The following is a 13,693-nucleotide window of genomic DNA, read 5'->3' as shown; positions in this document are numbered from 1 at the left end:
CCCCCCCCCCCGTCCACATCTTGCTCCGGGCGGAGTCCGACTGCGGCTCTGCAGAAAGAGAAGGAGTCTCCACTCAAAGAGGGGGCAGGCCAGGGACCAGCCTCTCCACCCCCTGCCCGCTCAGAGCATCCTCGTCCCAGGGATGCGCCCTTGGGCCAGGGCCTATCTCTGTGGGCTGAGGAAGAATGGCCAGGACACGTGATGTGCAACTTCACTGCTCAGGTTTCTCACCCCACTGGATGCTGGTGGGGCCTGGGAGGCTGGCATGCTCTACCCGACAGGTGTAGACGTCTCCGCGTTCCGGCTGCGCTTCCAGCATCACCTGGATGGAGAGGGTCCAGTCCCCGTTCTGGATCAGCTCCGTGGACACCACTCTGCTCTCGTCCTCCTCCTGCCCGTTCCGCAGGCACCTGATGTCAATCTTGGCAGGGAAGAAGCTGGCCCCTGTGCAGACCAGCAGGGTGTGGTGGGAGGAGGGGTCTGAGTCCATGGGGGTGATCTGCAGTTGGGGCTTCACTGGAGCAGAAGACAGGGAAGGCGGGAGGGGGTCAGAGCACAGAGGGTTCAACTGGGGAGCGGAGATATAGAAAGGAGACTCGTAAGAGTGTGTCAAAGCTTCTCTGATATGATATTCCTGCTTTCAGGCTTGGACTGAGAAGCTTCCTTTCTCTGTGATCGAGTGAGGCCCAGTTCTGTCCAGCTTTCCAAAATTGAGGCAGCTGCAATCAGTAAGAGAACAAATGTTCCCTTATCTTGAGGAGGTCTCTGTGACTGCCCCCCCTACTGTGGAATGCCATAGGATGTGGTGATGGCATCTGGATTAGATGCCCTTGAAAGGGGATTGGACAGACTTCTGGAAGAAAGTCCGCCAGAGGTTACAAGCCCTGAAGGGTGCGTGCAACCTCCTGGGTGTAGAGTAGGCTGCCTCAGTGTGCCAGATGCAGTGGAGGGCACCAGGATGCAGGTCTCTTGTTGAGGCATCTGGTGGGCCACTGCGAGATACAGGAAGCTGGACGAGGTGGGCCCTGGGCCTGATCCAGCAGGGCTCCCCTTATGCGCTTGTGTCTTTGCCCCTCCCATGAAAAGATCCCCTTCCAAGGGACCTGAGTGCTAAACTGCCTCTGGGTCGGAACTCTGCTCACTTCCTGCACTTGGGCAGAACCCCAGCAGCTGGGTGGGGGCTGCCCAGTGTTCTGCGCAGGTTGTCACAGGTATGCGTCACACACCTGTCACAGGTGGCTGTGTGCCTCTGGGGCGCAAGTCCGGGGCGTGCCTTCCGTGCAGGGAGCTCCAGGGACTCCCCGGAAGGTTATGGATCTGGAGAAGGTGGGCAGAGGGACCGTGGCGAGCCTTCGAGGGACGTGCAGGCAGCCCCCACCCTCAGGAGGGCGCCCCCAGCCTCCATTCTGGTGAAGAGGGGACAATCCCCTTCTGGGGGTTACGGGTCACACTAAGGATACCCTCAGGGAAGGGGAGAGGGTGCGCCCCCAGGCTCGCCCCTCCCCCGTGGCCTGCTCTGCAAGGGCAGCTGTTCTGGGGGGAGGGTCCGTGTGCAAGGCGGAGGGGGAGGACATGGCTCCTCCGGCCAGGGCGCGCCCCGCCCCTCCGGCTGCCCAGGGAAGGGAAGAAGGGCCCGCGCGCGTGTCCCCCGCCGCCCCAGACCCGCTCACGCTTCCTGGCAGCGGCGAAGGGCGCGTGGATGCCGTAGTTGTGCCGGCAGAACCCCTCCAGTGCGGCGCGCGCCCGCTGCATGAAGGCTGTTCGGGAGGCGCGCCTCGTAGGCCTCGTAGGCGCCGCACGAACTCCTGCCCGCCCCAGAACTCCCTGGCGAGGAGGTAGGCGCCCGCGCCCGACCCGCCGTCGGAGAAGTGGCACTCGGACGCCGCCTGGTACACAAAGTGCTCTGGGGGGGGGGGGGGCAGCGGCGTCAGGGCAGAGAAGGCTCTGCGGGCGCGGGAGGGCAGCGAGGGCCTCTCGGAGAGCGGTGGACCCATCTCCAGCCGCCCGCCGGCTTCCCCCGCAGCGCAGCCTGGCAAGAAGCCTCTGCCCCGCTGGGAGGCTGCCAAGCAGACTGCCCTGCCCTGCCTGCCCTGCCCTGCCCTGCCCGGAAACCTCGCGCCCTGCAGCTCCGTCGCAGCCGTCCACCCCCTTCCTCTTGGAACTCCTTGGTCTGTGGAACTCCTTGCCACAGGATGTGGTGATGGCGTCTGGCCTGGACGCCTTTAAAAGGGGATTGGACAAGTTTCTGGAGGAAAAATCCATTACGGGGTACAAGCCATGATGTGCATGTGCAGTCTCCTAATTTCAGAAATGGGTTATGTCAGAAGGCCAGATGCAAGGGAGGGCACCAGGATGAGGTCTCTTGTTATCTGGTGTGCTCCCTGGGGCATTTGGTGGGCCGCTGTGAGATACAGGAAGCTGGACTAGATGGGCCTATGGCCTGATCCAGTGGGGCTGTTCTTATGTTCTTAAATACAATTCCCAGGAAGCCTTGCAGGTCTCTTGTTATCTGGTGTGCTCCCTGGGGCATTTGGTGGGCCACTGTGAGATACAGGAAGCTGGACTTGATGGGCCTATGGCCTGATCCAGTGGGGCTGTCACCCAAGACTTGGCTGCTGTAATGTCCCCACTAAATGGAGCTGCCCTTGAAGTGTGGTCAGAAGCTTCCACCCATGCAGAATGCTGCTGCTGTAAGGGTGCCAACTGCTGCCAGGTTGTGGGAGGTTCGTGTCACTCTGCTCTTCTTCCACTAGCAGTGGAACTTCTTGACATAATTCAAGTGTCAGTCCTGGTCTCTGAGGCCTTCCATGGATTAGGGGGACCTGCAGACAGGTGTGACTCTTCTGTCTTTTGGGGGAGAAGGGGATGCCCCACATCACTGTCAGTAGCCCATCTGGAGATGCTCTGCCTGGAACTTGGGCAGGAGGGCAGCAGTCTGGGGGGAGATTTGGTGGATGCATGCTGTTGGTTGGAGAAAGGACTTCCTGGGCCATTTGGGCATCATTTGAGGCCTGTAGTCAGGATTCTGGAGGTGAGAGGGCAACTCTTTTTTTCAAGGTGGCAATTATATCGGGTAGCTATACTGCTGTGAAAAATTAAAGGATAAGAACAGCCCTGCTGGATCAGGCCATAGGTCCATCAAGTCCAGCTTCCTGTATCTCAGAGTGGCCCACCAAATGCCCCAGGGAGCACACCAGATAACAAGAGACCTCATCCTGGTGCCCTCCCTTGCATCTGGCATTCTGACATAACCCATTTCTAAAATCAGGAGGTTGCGCATACACATCATGGCTTGTACCCCGGAATGGATTTTTCCTCCAGAAACTTGTCCAATCCCCTTTTAAAGGCATCCAGGCCAGACGCCAGCACCACATGCTGTGGCAAGGAGTTCCACAGACCGACCACACGCTGAGTAAAGAAATATTTTCTTTTGTCTGTTCTAACTCTCCCAACACTCAATTTGAGTGGATGTCCCCTGGTTCTGGTGCTGTGTGAGATGGTAAAGAGCATCCCTCTATCCGCTCTGTCCATCCCCTGCATAATTTTGTATGTCTCGATCATGTCCCCCCTTAGGCGCCTCTTTTCTAGGCTGAAGAGGCCCAAAGGCTGCAGCCTTAGTTGGGGCCGCCTCAGCCCCTCCCTCTCATCCCTTCCCCGCGAAGCTGCCCCGAAAGGGGATTCCTGACGAGCGCGCTTTCGCTTTCCCTTTCCCGGCTCCGGCGCAGGATGTGCCCGGCTGCAGCGCCTCCCCCCGCGGCCCATCCCGCCTGCTCCGGCCTGGGACTGGGCGGCCTTCCTCCGCTCCGCACTCCGGCCCTCGACGGCTGTGCCAGGTCCGTGCTGGAGAGCCGAGATGCGCCTCCTTCGCTGGACCGCGCTGCTCCTTGCGCTGAGCGCCTGCAGGGGCTCCACTCCCGCTTGGGCGGCGAGCAGCACTTGAAAGGGGGGAGCTGGTAGTCTGCGCTCCAGGCGCATCCCGGGCAGGCGAGGCGGGCAGGTCGGGGGTCTCTCATTGGAGACAGCAGGAGCTCCTGGCCAGCCCCCCTCCCCGTTCCCGTGCTTTGGAGGCGCTCCGGGCGGGGACCTGCCGCCTTGCCCTGAATGGGGTGCGCCCCCCCCGCCCAGATTTGGAGACCGGGGCTCCCCTGCGATCCTGGACTGGTTCCCAGGCCCCCGTGGGGGTGGGGCAGTTAAGAGGAGCACCTTTGAGCCGCTTCCCTTTGGTGAGGGAACTGCCTGCAGCCCTCCAGGAAGAGGCAGGTCTGGCCTTCTCCTCCTTTGATTGAAACTGAGCACTGGAAATTTTCACAGAGCAGCATTTGCACAATTGCATATATATTTAGCAGGATTTGCATGCTGTGCTTCAGTTGCAAACTGGGAATTATTCAGGATGTTTTGATTTCTGTTTTGTTGAGGGGAGAGCTGGGAAAGAATAAAGAGTGATGCTATGCAATGAGATAGGAACTCAGATCTGCTGGAGCTGAGAACTGCTGTAGTTTTGGAGGCTTTTGAAGAGAGTGTCCCAGTTCGTCTTTAAGCAGAGGCTGGGTAGCCTCTATCTGGAACGTTGTAGCTGTGGTCACTCTGCACTGGCAGAGGGTTGGACTTGATGATCTGGAAGGTCCCAGCTCTGATTTCTGTGATTCTCCATGCGACATACTCTGATTGTTGCAGGGTGTTCCCAGATGTTTCAAGGTTCAAAAGCAAACTTAGTAGGCAAGAGCGGTGATAAATTCCAGGCCTTTATGCCATTTTCCATCAAACAGCATCTCAAGGGATTCACTTCCAAGCATTGAGAGTGTGTGTGAGAGTCCAAATGTGAGAAGAAGAGAAGCCCAGAGTGCCCTCTCCAGCTCACTTTTATTACAATGTGGGTTCCCTCTGAGTACACTTCTGTACTGCAGCGAATCATGGACTCTTCGCTCACAACAGGAGAGGAAACTGAACGCCCTCCACATGCGCTGCCTCTGATCCATCCTCCGCATCACCTGGCAGGACAAAGTTCCAAACAACACAGTCCTGGAACGAGCTGGAATCCCTAGCATGTATGCACTGCTGAAACGGAGACACCTGGCCAGATTGGTTCCGGTGCAGCCATGCCAATGGGGTGTGTGTTGCATTCTGTGGTGGGGAGGCAGACACAGAGGCCTCCTCAAGATTAGGGAACATCTGTTCCCTTCCCTCGGGGCTGCATTGCGACTACACAGGTGCTGGAAAGTTGGACAGGATTGGGCCATCAAATGCACCACAGCTGGAGGTGGGTAAAAAGGCTTGTATGTTTTCACAGATTTTGGTGTTTTACAAAGGCAGAAGTGCAGAAAGCAGAGTTACCTGTTTTTATTCCAAACTATAAATTATAATCACTTTAAAAGCGTACTAGGTAGCTGATACAGGTAGTTTAGTGTCAGCAGATGGAGCCACAGTTATTACCCATCCACCTCCCCCTTAAATAATCAAAACCAAATAAAACTCTTTTTTGGCAGATTATTTGTGATTAGCTCAGAAATCTCCATGAAAGGCTGAAGCTAACAGGTGAGCTAAACTGAGGCTACGTGAGGCCGCCATGAGGCCACCTGGACCTCCAAGAGAAGCTGTGGGTCAAGGTGTAACCCCAACCTGCAAACGGATCCTGTTGAATTTGACTCTGATCCATGTAAAACACAGAGTCCAGCTCAACGGGTCTTTCTTCCCTCTGCCTGGCCTGGCGGTTTGCCCAGCAGTGAGTCAGACACTATCTTTCCTTTTCATCATCAGCTGCTTCTTTCTATTCAGATCTGGCCTCAGAAAAATAATGTAGCATTTGGGGAAAAAGAGGCAGCCCAGCAGCCCAGCGCTGGAGGCCAGGATGGAGAAGACCTGCACGGCCACCGTGTGCTTCCCCTTCGTGCTCAGGTAGGCGGGCACAAAGGCCACCCAGACGCTGCAGAAGACCAGCATGCTGAAGGTGAGCAGCTTGGCCTCGTTGAAGGCCCCAGGCAGCCGCCTGGCCAGGAAGGCCCCTGTGAAGCAGACAGCGGCCAGGAAACCCAGGTAGCCCAAAGCGCCATAGAACAGGGTGACGGACCCCGCGTTGCACTGCAGGACGATTTGGCCGGGCTGGGAGTGCCTGTCGGAGTCTGGGAAGGGTGGAGAGATTCCCAACCAGGTGGTGCAGAGGCCGAGCTGGACAGTGGAGCACGAGAGGATGATGGTATTAGCCAAGCCCTTCCCCAGCCACCTCCGCATCCTGCTCCCTGGTTTGGTGGCCATGAAGGCCACCACTACGGTGACGGTTTTGGCCAAGACAGAGGAGAGGGCCAGGCAGAAGATGATGCTGAAGGCCGTTTGGCGGAAGAGGCAGGTCACCCCAATTGGCCGGCCGATGAAAAGAAAGGAGGACAAAAAGGAGAGCAGGAGGGAGGCGAGAAGGACGTAGGAGAGGTCCCGGTTGTTGGCCTTGACTACCGGAGTCTCACGGTGTTTAATGAAAGCTCCTAACACAAAACCCGTGGTTAGGGAGAAGACCAGGGCAGAAGATGCCAGAAGGGCCCCCAGATAGTCTTCGTAGGACAGGAAAGTTATGACTTTGGGGACACACTGAGTCTGGGCCTTGTTTGGATGCTGGTCTTCTGGACACTTGTCGCAATGATCTGCATCTGAAATTAAAAAAAAGCAAAAAACAGTGTCTCCAATATCATTTAATCTGCCTTACATCCCATAATAGAATATCAGACCAATCAACTCCCCCCCACCAGTACAGCCATGCCAGAAACACCCACAATGTATCTAGCTTGAGCGGGGGGGGGGGTCTGATAACTCTGTCCTCCCTTCGCTCCCCCCTCCGGCCCCATTCCTCCCTGCCCTTAGCCCGCTCCCCCCTCCCACTGGCTGACCAGCTCCAGCAGGTTTCAGCGACACACACAGGAAGGCTCCAGCCTTCCCACAGGTGCTCTGGCCATGCGCTACTCGGCGCACCAGCAGTCACCAGTGGAACACACATTCTGCTGGGCCCAGGACTGAGCCTCGTGTCTGACTTCATTCCACGAATACTGTTGCAGGTGAGCACTTCTGCAAGAGACCTCAACTGATCCAGGCTGGGGGAGTCCTTGGCTTCCGACAACGTGCAGTGGAGAGAAGGGAGGGTGACATTCCGTGGAAGGAGACGGGAGTGAAGTGCAGACAGGCAGGTTCAATTGTCACAGTGCCTGAAAGCGACCCTCAGGACTGGGATCTCGGCTGGTCTGTGCATGTCAACCGAGACAGTCACTCTAGGCACAGCTGGGCAGGGGTCACCACCTCTGCCTCCCCCCCTTCCACTCCCGGGATTGAGAAGCAGGAAGGAAATGGAAGAGGAATGCGGAGGAGCGAAGAACAGAGAAGGCACCAAAGCTCCCCACTTTCCTCTCCTCCCGCTGCAGGGCCTGGAAAAGGCAGGGGCAAGTGGGGTTGCAGAGGACCACACAGAGGGTGGGGCATCAGGTGGGAGGGCAGCACTCAGCAGGCTGCCTCAGAGGCTGGGGGTCCGGGCTGGCCCTGGTCTGGAGCACAAAGCACTGGGGATGGACGGACAGGCCGAGGCAGGTTGACCTACTGGCCAAAGAGAACCCAACCAACCTCCTACTGCCGTGTCACTTATTTAGGAAGGTTTCGCGAACAGACAGTAATGCAGTTTGAACCACAGGGAGAGCCTGCAGCTGGCTGTGTCCAGTCTTGCCCCCACTTCTCCCCCCCCCACCTGCAGACACAGTTTACTGTCTGGAGTAATTTCTTGCTAAACATTTTGTGAGATAAATGATGGCTATTAAACTTAGCAAAAGCAAGAAAGGCTCTGACTTAAGGACTGTCTGGACACCTCCTCAGAATGGGTCTGAATCAACCTTTGCCCCACTCCCCACAAACAGCCCATCGCTCTGCAGCCCCCACCTTCCTGAGAGGAGACAGTCCCTTCTGCGCACCGAGCACACGCGTAGCAGCACAGCGGCCTTCCTTCCTGAATCAGCTTGTTGTGTCCCGGGAGGCAGCTGGCGGTGCACCTCGACCAAGGCAGTGTCTATGCAGGAAGACAAGGCGCATCAAGGAGAATCTGTGTGGTGGGGGAGCAGTTTGTCTGTAGCATTGAGTCACACAGTTGGGGGGACCGAACAGGACCTCGAGTCTGAGGTTAGCAGGCACACCAAGACGGTTCTTGAGGGCAGAGCTTGGGGGCAGAATTGGGAAAAGACCCCTCCCTGATCCTCATGGTGATGCTGCACTCCAAATCCCGGCTCTCCCAGAAGTTCCACAAAGACATTCAGCAGCATGGGCTCCTGACAAGGTAGGATCCTGTGGGACTCAGGAGGTCAAAGGACAGAGCCCCAGTGCTGCCACATGCAGACCACTCTCCAGCAAGTCTGGAACCAGCACCACACACTGCCTCCAACCACAGAGTGGCCAGGTGGTCCCATAAAGCGTCATAACTGATGGTGCCGAATTCCACTGCAGAACACACTTGCCCACCCAGGTTCTGCTGTGGGTTGTCCTCCAAGGCCACTCAGGCAGTTTCACTCCACAACCCAAACTACAACAGGACTGATATGGGTCTAAGACTTTCCTAAAGACTCTCAACTGAGGAGGCTCTGCTGCAGTTCAGCTTCTCCAGCTGCCAGTTTAAGTCACTGACTGCAACCTCAGTGACCCCCACCTTGTTTTGCATTGGGGTTTAGGTGTGGCTGCCCCAGCCATGTTTAGCCCTGTTTGGTGCCACCAGAACCCATATTTGTTGCCTGCCCATCACACACTGCTCCCGCCTTTGGTTCATTCCTGCTGTCAGGAGTTTTGTCTTGCACAATATGTGGGCAGGAAAAGGACTCTCAGCTTTTGAATCTTGAGATGATGCATCTAATATTTTCTTAAATGTTAGAAATCATGGATTTCCCCACCTGGTTGAACCATTCAGGCCACTCAATGGCACCCTGGTCTATGGTGACGTGGAAGCCTGGTGGGCTGTGTCGTCTTGCCAGGCTCCCAATTGTCACTCTGACAACAGACTTGTTGGGAAAAACCACCCAGTTCACAATGTCAAAGTCGGATGCCAGATCCCCGTCCCCATCCAGATACACGCCGTCCAGGGAAGTGTTGTAGACCCCAAAGTTCCTCAGGAAAGGATGGAGCTGACACAAAAGAGAAACTTCAGAGGTCAGGGAACCATGTTGGGTGCTTCACAGAATTTGAATCTCCTGAGTCAGTCCAGGAGAGACACAGGCAACTCGATCACCGCAACTCACCACGTGGTAACAGAGCAGCCCCAACGTGGCATTTGCTAAATCCCGTGAGGGGAGGGAGTTTGGGAATGTTGAGGCCTCCTTGGCGGAAGGGAACATTTGTTCCCCTCTTTCAGGGTAAGCCCCCACTGTCGCCATGGGTCAACTCGGACCTGTGTTAGCAATATCACTGGTGCATGAATGCCTTGACAGGTGAAGGGAAATTGGTTCTAGAAAGTGCTTGAGTGGTGCTGCTGCCAAATCTTGCCGGACCCAATCTGCCCTCCTTCCTGCTCCGTTACCTCTGTGTTCTGCCCATCTACTTATTCCACCCTCTTCTCAACTCCCTCTCAGCCCCTGTGTGGCCTTACTTGCACCAGCAGGCATCCAGGGTTGAGTGTTGGGAGAGTTTGGTCAGACAAAGAAAATATTTATTTAGCCGGCATGTAATTTGTTTGTGAAACTCTTTGCCACAAGAGGTAGTGATGGCATCTTGTCTGGATGCCTTTAAGAAAGGACTGGACCAATTTCTGGAGGAGAAGCTCATTATGGGTTACAAGTCATAGTAGGTCTGTGCAAGCTCTTGGTTTTAGAGGCAGGCTGCCTGCCAGATGCAGGGGAGGGCAACAGGATGCAGGTTGTGCCTGTTGTCTTGTGTGCTCCCTGGGGCATTTGGTGGGCCACTGTAAGATAAAAAAAGCTGGACTAGATGGGCCTTTGGCCTGATCCAGCAGGGCTCTTCTGATGTTCTTATGAAGAGGGCTTTTTCAAGGTATTCTCTTTCTGTCTGGCTTTGATCATGGCGTGGACTCATCCACCAGTTTCCCTAGTAAACAGAGGGTAGTGGAAAACAGGGGCAGTGAACTGTTAGCTCTCCACAATGCACAGCTTTGCCCCGGCCAGCCCCACCCCCCATTTTTCCTTCACAGGGGCATGTGAATGTTCTGCTCCAGGTGTGAAATCTGTATGAAGCACGCCTGACTCAGGTCTACCTGCCTGCCTGGCATTGGTCGCTAGATACAGTAATACGGAGAACCAAACCCACTCCTAAGTCTCTCTCAAATCTTTCCAATACAGAAAACCATTGCAGGCGATGAGCGTTCAGACTCACACCAGAATGAAAAGCGTCCTGTTTGCACCAGAACAGCCTTCTGCAGCCCCAAAGCCGTGTCCCTGAGCTCCTCTACACTCCTTCATGAGAAGTGGATCCACTGTAGCAGGCCAGCTTCCTCTCAGATGTGACACTGTTCAGGAATGTTCCTGGGCCTGGTGCGTATGGCTTGTGGCAACTGTTGCAGCCGTGTGCCCACGGCAATGCCCCCAGCATCCTATGTGGGCAGTGAGTTTGGCTGAGACTGGAAAACGTCAGATCCCAGGAAATTTCTGGGCCCCCTCCTTTGGCTCCCTTTTTACCCGGGTACAAATTACCCCCTTTACCCCCTCTCCTAGGCCCTGCCTCGGGGGCTGCTGCTGGATGGTCTGTGTCCCCTGGAGCCACTTGGAGGGGCAGAGAGAAGGACCTTTGCAGGTAGATTCACTACTGGATTTCCCTGAAAGATACATGCCATTTCACTTCCTTCTGACCTTGTTCCAAGGCCCGTCAGTAGCCCTGACTGTCTGGGTGGGGAGAGGAGTACCTGCCACGCCTGCACCCTCGGAACCTCCAGGCTGCCTCCGGCCTCCACCACCCTCCGCCGGAGTCGAGACGAAGACGCGACTTGTAAGGCTTGCGCCACGGCCTGGACAGTGCTGTGGATGGCATAGCTGTCCAATGCCAGGGCTCTTTCCATCACGTCCCAAGGCAGGGGCTGCGGTCTTTCTCTGCACCTCGTCCAGCCTTTCACGGACAGAACAGGCTTTGGAAACGCACAGTGAAATCCCCCCTCCACTAACCGCTGCCAGGTGAAGACAAGCTTTTCAAAATCATTATAATTTGTCCTTTTCATTGACAGCATGGAGAAAGAAAAAAGACCCTGAATGTGCTGGAAAAACTTATGATTTGGCATCAGGTTCAATGTGATGTCCCAAAAGGCTGTTGTGATCCAGATTTTCCCCACTATGGGTTTTATTAAGATTTCAACTACCCGTTGTATAATTAATATTCCTTCTATAAAGGAATCGGTCTCTGCATGGTAAAGGAACACATTGACTTGTCTCTCCTTGAGGATTGATTCCATATGGAGCAGCACTTTACCTGTAGTTATCCCTGAAATGATCTGGGAGTAAGCGACGCAAATGCCACTCTGAGTTAACAGGGGTGTCAAGGTCCTGATGAACCGCTCTCCATTGTCAGTGTCTGGAGCAACCAGAGCAACCCAGGACCACTGGAAGTGCAGGAGCAGCCCGACCACCCCAACGAACTGGGGCTCTTTGGGGAATATCCTATAGAAAAAGGGGGACCGAGTTCTGTCATTCAGAACACGAGCCGTGAAAGCATAACTGACCTGGGAAGGGAAAGGAGAGATGGATGTTTGGATTTATCTTCAGGTCACATATTTGGTGGCCTGAGCTTGTTAACAGTGAGCAAAACCCGTTTTCATTTTGATGCAAGGAAGCCCCCACCCACTGCAAGGACACGTCCACGGAACTAGGCAGTGCTTCTCTGTTCAGCCTTCTCACACACTGCATGCCCCCATCTCATTTTTGGATGGGAGACAGCCACGTGGGACGAGACGCAGCCTGTGCCCTCCACCCACTCTCACCTGGGGAATTTTGTAGGCAGTCAACATGGCTGAAATATGGCTGGAGAGGTCAGCTTCAGCCCCTTCAAGAACTGCCAGCAGCCGTCTCTGCCTTCCACAGCTATAGTTTGGAACACGGGTCTCTCCAGTGGAGAGCAGGTCTACAAGGGCATCGGAAGTCACTCGGGCATCAAAATAGGTGTTGTAGACGTTGTAGCCCAGAGTGACATTGGGCAAGAGCCTGGGGTCCCGGTTGATCTTCTCAGTGGCAAACAGGAAGGACAGGATGAGCCAGTACCGTGTGGTTCCTTTCCTGCAACAAAAGGACTGTGCCAGGTTGTTGATGCAAAAGTCTGGATTTTGTTGGGGGTCAGAATTGTGGCTACCTGAGGTCAAGTTCCAAAACATGAGGGGATTCCCATATGAGGGTTTGGGCGTGTCAGGCTGGACATCCATGCTTGTGAGGTGACCAGCCCTTTTCACTCTAAAAGGAAGCCAGGGCAGGGACCCTCCCCAACCCCATCCTCTGCACAGGTGAGCATCTAAGGCTGCCTGGACTGAGTCAGTCCCTTGGCCCCTGAGCTCAGAATTGCCCGCTGACTGGCAGCAGCTCCTCAGGGTGTCAGGTGGGGATCTTTCAAAGGCTGGACTGCCAGGGATTGAACCTGGCATGCAAAGCAGGTGCTCCCTCTGTTAGGGGCTGGGGGGGGATTTTTGCCATCACCTTTGGAGGGAAGATTCGTGCAGCACTTCTCCCTCCCAGCAGCAATGGCCAGAGGATTTGCACCCACCCTAGAAGCCCTGCAGGGCTCAGTGACTACTCAGGGGTTGAAGTGGCACCTTGAGGACTGCAGGAGAATTAAATAAGTCATCATTGATCATTCTGCCTGGCCAGGCTCATGACTTGTGAGGTTGGGGGGAAGGGGGAGAAATTGGGAGTCAGTTGGTGATGTGGTTTCCCTATGCAGCCTCTTAGGGGAGGGCAGGGGAGTGTTGAGGACTGCAGAGAGCTGCGAATGCCTGACCCACTGCCAAGGGCTGCAGGGTGTGGGGATGTGGACCTGCTACAAGGAGCCCAGAGCTAGGCAGTTTCAAACCACCACCAGTGAGCAGGGGACGGACAGACGGACAACTCCCCCCAAGTGTGGGGACTACAGATGTGAAGTGGCAGACTGCATGCCAAATGGTGCCTTAGTGTGTGGATGCATTCCCAGATTTTCCCCCATATGCAGAAAGATTACTGATTTACCCAAGACAAGGACACAGCAGGAAAAGCCCCCCCCCCAATTTGGGGTGGCTGGAAGCCATGACATCAGAAGGGGCTGTAGCAGCCTCCAAGCCATCACCACCTGCCCCTCTTGACTTACATGGAAATGCTGATTGAGGGAGGCTCAGTCAAGGGCCGTCGCTGAAAGAAGACACGGGTTGTGGAAACGGCTCCACCGAGGAGGTAGTCTCCTGGCCTGTAATAATTGAGCAGCTCCTTCTGCTCCCTGATCACAGACTGGGGGCATTTTGCCTTCAGGCTCCCGCAAGCCACAGGGACCAGGAGCAGCAGCAGCAGTCTGGGCACCCCTGCTGCAGTCATCTTCCAGCATCTGCTCTCCAACACCAGCCACGGATTGGAAGCCAAGACCGTCTTGCCAGGTGGAGGCTGCAGTCCAGGCGGAGGCTGCAAGTCCTTTCAGTGGCTTGCATCTGAAGGGGGTGATATGAAGCTTCACAGCAGAGGCCCTGCCTGGCTGAATTCCCATTCCGAGCTCTCCATGGACCAGAAGCTATTTTTGCAGCTGT

The sequence above is a fragment of the Tiliqua scincoides genome, chromosome 2 (genome assembly GCF_035046505.1).
Source record: "Tiliqua scincoides isolate rTilSci1 chromosome 2, rTilSci1.hap2, whole genome shotgun sequence".
Taxonomy (NCBI): Eukaryota; Metazoa; Chordata; class Lepidosauria; order Squamata; family Scincidae; genus Tiliqua; species Tiliqua scincoides.
The sequence above is the reverse complement of the archived record's forward strand: the minus strand, read 5'-3'. Positions refer to the sequence as shown.